Source organism: Elaeis guineensis, chromosome 12 (genome assembly GCF_000442705.2).
Source record: "Elaeis guineensis isolate ETL-2024a chromosome 12, EG11, whole genome shotgun sequence".
Taxonomy (NCBI): Eukaryota; Viridiplantae; Streptophyta; class Magnoliopsida; order Arecales; family Arecaceae; genus Elaeis; species Elaeis guineensis.
Window position 1 is genome coordinate 90,308,377 of NC_026004.2, and position 6,259 is coordinate 90,314,635.

Genomic DNA, 6,259 nt, shown 5'->3' on the forward strand with positions numbered 1-6,259 from the left:
AGAAAAGAGACCACCAAAGCAACAAAATCAAAGAGAAAATAAACACTTTCTGTCAATGTTGGGTATAAAATACCCGCAGCCGAAATCGACAGCGGAACGGCTCCGCCCGGACTCCTATGGGAGTCGGGCTCCTCCATCAACAGCAGAACGGCTCCGCCCAGACTCCTACGGGAGCTGGGCTCCTCCATCGACAGCGGATCAGCTCCGCCCGGACTCCTACGGGAGCCGGGCTCCTCCATCGACAGCGGAACGGCTCCGCCCGGACTCCTACGGGAGCCAGGCTCCTCCATCAACAGCAGAACGGCTCCGCCCGGACTCCTACGGGAGTCGGGCTCCTCCATCAACAACGGATCGGCTCCGCCCGGACTCCTACGGGAGCCGGGCTCCTCCATCGACAGCGGATCGGCTCCGCCCGGACTCCTACGGGAGTCGGGCTCCTCCATCCACAGCAGAACGGCTCCGCCCGGACTCCTACGGGAGCCGGGCTCCTCCATCAACAGCGGATCGGCTCCGCCCGGACTCCTACGGGAGCCGGGCTCCTCCATCGACAGCGGATCGGCTCCGCCCGGACTCCTACGGGAGCCGGGCTCCTCCATCGACAGCAGAACGGCTCCGCCCGGACTCCTACGGGAGCCGGGCTCCTCCATCAACAGCGGATCGACTCCGCCCGGACTCCTACGAGAGCCGGGCTCCTCCATCAACAGCGGATCGGCTCCGCCCGGACTCCTACGGGAGCCGGACTCCTCCATCGACAGTGGATCGGCACCGCCCGGACTCCTACGGGAGTCGGGCTCCTCCATCGACAGCGGATCGGCTCCGCCCAGACTCCTACGGGAGCCGGGCTCCTCCATCGACAAGCGGATCGGCTCCGCCCGGACTCCTACGGGAGCCGGGCTCCTCCATCAACAGCAGAACGGCTCCGCCCGGACTCCTACGGGAGCTGGGCTCCTCCATCGACAGCGGATCGGCTCCGCCCGGACTCCTACGGGAGCCGGGCTCCTCCATCGACAGCGGAACGGCTCCGCCCGGACTCCTACGGGAGTCGGGCTCTGCCATCGACAGCAGGGCGGCTCCGTCCGGATCTCTACGGGAGCCAAGCTCCGTCCTCAGTCTCCGACCTCAGTATCGACTGCTGGAGCCGGACTCCACCCACAACCTCGACCGAAAGGGGGACTCCTCCCGGACTCCTACAGAGGCCGAACTCCGACCACTGTCGAGCCCCGATCAACAGATCCGCTTCCCTTGGCGGATCATGATAACAACCATGATCCTGTTCCACTTTCTGTAGCGGATTTCGTGCGGCTCCATCACCCCCTGTGGCGGACCCATTACTCTCTGACAGGCTGTGTCAACAACATGATGCTGCTCCGCTCCCTGCGGTAGGTGCTGCACGATCCCACTACTCGCTGACAACTAGCAGCAACGGACGCCGCTCCACTACCTGCAGTAGGCCCTACGTGGCGGGCTGTGACGATGGCCACGGGTCTACCCCACTATCTTTCGCAATCAATTCTCCTGACCATGGATGGCCCACTACCAGGTGGTTACAAACGTCGCCATCAATCCATTTGCCTCCTCCGCCTATAAAAGGGGGACCCAGATACGTTGTTCTCTAAGCTCATTCTCCCTATCTCAAAACTCTGCTAAATTCTCCGTTCGAGCACTCCATTCTTGTTGAGGCAGAGAACTGACTTGAGCGTCGGAGGGTCTTGCCGGAGCAACCCCACCTCCGGTTTAGACTTCCTTTGCAGGTCCCGGCGGTGACCGCGACTTCCCCGACTCCAGCTTCTCCGGCGCAAGCGAATTTTTGCACCAACAGGATTGGCGCTAGAGGAAGGGCCTGTGTCTTCGCAGCACCCTTGTTCTTGAAGGAGCGCTCAACAGACCCGCTTCCGGCCATCTTTTTCGGTATCCAATCCTCTTTTCCCCATCCGATGCCCTCTCGCGAGGTTTCTGCACAACTACCTCCGGCTATGGCTGCCGGTAAAGGGTGGCCGGATGACCAGCCTTCGCCGGATTTCGTCAACGTCATCTCGGGGGAATCCCGGCAGGGGACAATCAGCACATCAGCTGCACCCCTCAAGCGGCAAAAAGTTGAAGAGCCCATAGCCTTCACTGAAGAAGATGCCCAGGGAGTCCAATTCCCTCATAACGACGCGGTCGTAGTTTCCTTGAACATAGCAAATTATGACGTCCGTCGCATTCTCGTCGACAACGGAAGTTCGGCCGACATCTTATTCTACAGTGCCTATTCGAGAATGGCCACTCTTGGCGGTCATCTAAGGCCGATGTGCTCCCCCTTGATAGGGTTTACTGGTGACGCCGTTCCGACGGAAGGAATGATAGCTCTAACTGTGACCGCGGGTCAGCATCCAAAGCAGTCCAGAGCCCTGGTGAATTTCTTGGTGGTAAAGGCGCCGTCTGCCTACAATGCAATTCTTGGCCGACCCGGCCTCAATGCCCTTAGAGCCGTTGTTTCAACCTACCATTTGAAGTTGAAGTTCCCCACTGACAAGGGGATTGGAGAAGTTCGGGGAGACCAAGCGCTGGCCAGGCACTGCTACAATATTGCCCTGCAAAGAAGCGATCAAGCGGACCTCTGTCCAGTCGACGGGTTGGATGCGCGCGACGACCTCACTGAAGAGAGGGGCGGCCCGATCGAGGACCTAATACCAATTCCTTTGAATGATGGGAATGCGAAGCATGTGGTGTTAATCGGCTCCAGCCTGGAGGAGGAGGTGCGGACGCATCTCGTGGATTTCCTCCGAAGGAATGCGGACGTTTTCGCATGGGTCCCGGCGGATATGCCGGAGATTGAGACAGAAGTCATGAAACATCATCTGGCGGTCGACCTTAAACATCGGCCAACAAAAGAAAAGATCCGGAGTCATGCCCCGGAGAGGCAGAAGGCGATAGCCGAGGAAGTGGATAAACTTCTCAAGACCGGATTCATCAAGGAGGTCAATTATCCAGAGTGGATCTCCAATGTTGTCTTGGTCAAGAAAGCAAACAGCAAGTGGAGGATGTGTATCGACTTCAAAAAGCTGAATAAAGTTTGCCCAAAGGACAACTACCCCCTTCCCAGGATCGACCAACTGGTGGACGCTACCTCGGGCCATGAGCTTCTCACTTTCATGGACGCATTCTCCGGCTATAACCAGATTAGAATGGCATCAGAAGATGAAGAAAAGACTGCTTTTATCACTAATCACGGCCTTTACTGCTACAGGGTTATGCCGTTCGGCCTCAAGAACGCGGGTGCAACCTATCAACGACTGGTGAACAAGATCTTCAAGGAGCAGATCGGCCGAAACATGGAGGTTTATGTGGACGATATGCTCGTGAAAAGCAGGTCTTCCAGAAATCATGTAGCCGACCTCGAGGAAACCTTTGGCGCTCTTCGAAAGTATAGAATGAAGCTGAACCCGACCAAATGCGCCTTTGGGGTAACCTCAGGAAAGTTCCTGGGCTTCATGGTGTCAGGGCGCGGGATCGAGGCCAATCCGGAAAAAATTTGCGCCATCCAAAATATGACTGCCCCAAGGTCGATCAAGGAGGTTCAATGCCTCATGGGAAGAGTCGCGGCTCTTAATCGCTTTGTCGCAAGGTCGGTCGAACGATGTCTGCCCTTCTTTCAAACCCTCAAGCAGCCGAAGAACTTCTGTTGGACCCCTGAATGCCAACAGACATTCGAAGAATTGAAAAGCTACCTTAGCTCGCCCCCACTACTGTCGAAGCCCGAGCCTAAGGAGGAATTATTTTTGTACCTGGCGGTCTCTCCCACAGCCCTTGCAGCTGTCCTTGTTAAAGAGGAAATGAAAGTCCAGCGACCAGTCTACTACATTAGTCGCGTGTTGAGGGACGTCGAGACCAGGTATACTAAATTAGAAAAACTGACCTACGCCTTGTTGATTGCAGCTCGGAGACTCCGGCCTTACTTTCAAGGGCACACGGTGACGTTACTCACCGACCAACCGATCAAGGCGGTTTTGCACCGAGCTGATATCTCCGGAAGAATGGCGAAATGGGCCATCGAGCTCACAGAATTCGACATCAACTACAAGCCTAGACCGACGATAAAAGTCCAAGTGTTGGTGGATTTCATAGTAGAATGCACCATCCCCGAGGAGGCCGAACCTGAGCAAAACAAAATTGACGACCTGAGGACTCAACCGAACTCCCCCGACGAAGAAGCCAGTTCGTCCGATAGCTTTTGGACCCTCCATGTGGACGGATCGTCCAACATGGCAGGTGCGGGTGCAGGCCTGATTTTGACCAGCCCGGAGGGAGTCATTGTGGAGTACGCTCTGCGTTTCGAATTCCCCGCAACAAACAATAGAGCGGAGTATGAAGCTCTGATCGCAGGATTGAGGATCGTCAGGGAGCTCGGAATAGGTCAACTCTGGGTGCACAGCGATTCTCAACTTGTGGTGGGGCAAGTCAGCGGGAGCTTTGAAGCGCGGGAGGACAGTATGGCCAAATATCTTGAGAAGGTGAAGGAGTTCATCCCTGCCTTTGGCAATTTCGACATCAGACAAATTCCAAGGTCGGAGAACACCAGAGCCGATCTTCTCTCCAAACTGGCGACATCGGCTCCGACCGAATTGCCAAAAGGCATCCTCTTTGAAGTTTTAAAATAACCGAGTACGGAAGAACCGTGACTCGTAATGGAGATCGACCACGAGCCCAGCTGGGTCGACCCGCTAATAACCTATCTTAGAGATGGGATTCTCCCCCAAGATGCGAAAGAAGCCCGGAAACTCCGAAATCAAACCTCCCGGTACATCCTTTATGAGGGCAAATTGTATAAAAGATCGTACTCCTTGCCTCTCTTGAGATGCCTCCGACCCTCAGAAGCTGACTACGCTTTATGGGAAGTGCACGAGGGAGCTTGCGGAAGCCATTTAGGTGCCAGGTCTCTATCCCACAAGCTACTCCGCCAAGGGTATTACTGACCAACAATGCACCATGATTCAATTGAATATGTCAAAAAGTGTGATCGATGCCAGAGATACGCCAACGTCCAGAGACAACCTGCTACCGAGCTTACACCCTTGAGTGCCCCATGGCCTTTTGCGCAATGGGGAATGGATATTCTTGGCCCCTTTCTCATGGCATCTGGTCAAAGAAAATTCCTCCTTGTAGCAATCGACTACTTCACCAAATGGGTCGAGGCCGAGCCACTAGCCAAAATCACAGAAGCGAAAGTGCAGGATTTCGTCTGAAAATCAATCGTGTGCAGGTTCGGTTTGCCTAGAACCCTCATCACTGATAATGGACGGCAATTCGCGGGAGTCAGATTTGCTGAATTCTGTGAAGACCTAAACATCTCCCACAAATTCACATCAGTGGCCCATCCCCAGGCGAACGGCGAAGCCGAGGTAACAAACAGAACCCTTTTGCAGGGGATTAAGACCAGGCTCGAAAAAGCAAAGGGAACTTGGGCGGACGAACTTTATCATATGCTATGGGCTTATCGGACCACTCAGAGGTTGCCTACAGGAGAGACTCCCTTTGCTTTAGCCTTTGGTACGGAAGCTGTCATCCCGATCGAGCTTAAACTCCCGTCGGCACGAGTCGTGGTATTCGACGAATCCCAAAATGCGCAAAGTCTCAGAGCCAACCTCGACCTACTGGAAGAAAGGCGGGAGATTGCTCAGGTTCGAATGGCAGCCTATAGACAGAAGGTTGCCCGATATTACAACGCCCGAGTCAAGAACAAGGTATTCAAAGCAGGGGATCTAGTGCTCCGGCGAGCTGCTGTCTCACAACCACAGGGCCAGGGGAAGCTTGCCCCAAACTGGGAGGGACCTTATGAGGTCAAAGAAGTAGTCCGACCTGGAACTTATTATCTCAAGGAACTCGGAGGAGCCGACCTCCCGCGACCGTGGAGCTCAGAAAACTTACGGATGTACTACCAGTGATTTCGTCCTAATCAAAAAATGCGTGCCCATTTGTCTTAGAACAATTCAAGCAGACAGTATCAAAAACGAGAGGGCAACCTTATAAAAGTCGAAGGCCCGGTTCTTTTAGACCGGATGGGGAGAGAGGCCTTGCAACGCCCATATGTGCCCCCACAGCCCTGTTAGGGACAGGAGGAGAACCTCGCCCTAACTTGAGCAAAGTCGAAGGCCCGGTTCTTTTAGACCGGATGGGGGGAGAGGCCTTGCAACGCCCATATGTGCCTCCACAGTCCTGTTAGGGACAGGAGGAGAACCTCGCCCTAACTTGAGCAAAGTCGAAGGCCTGGTTCTTTTAG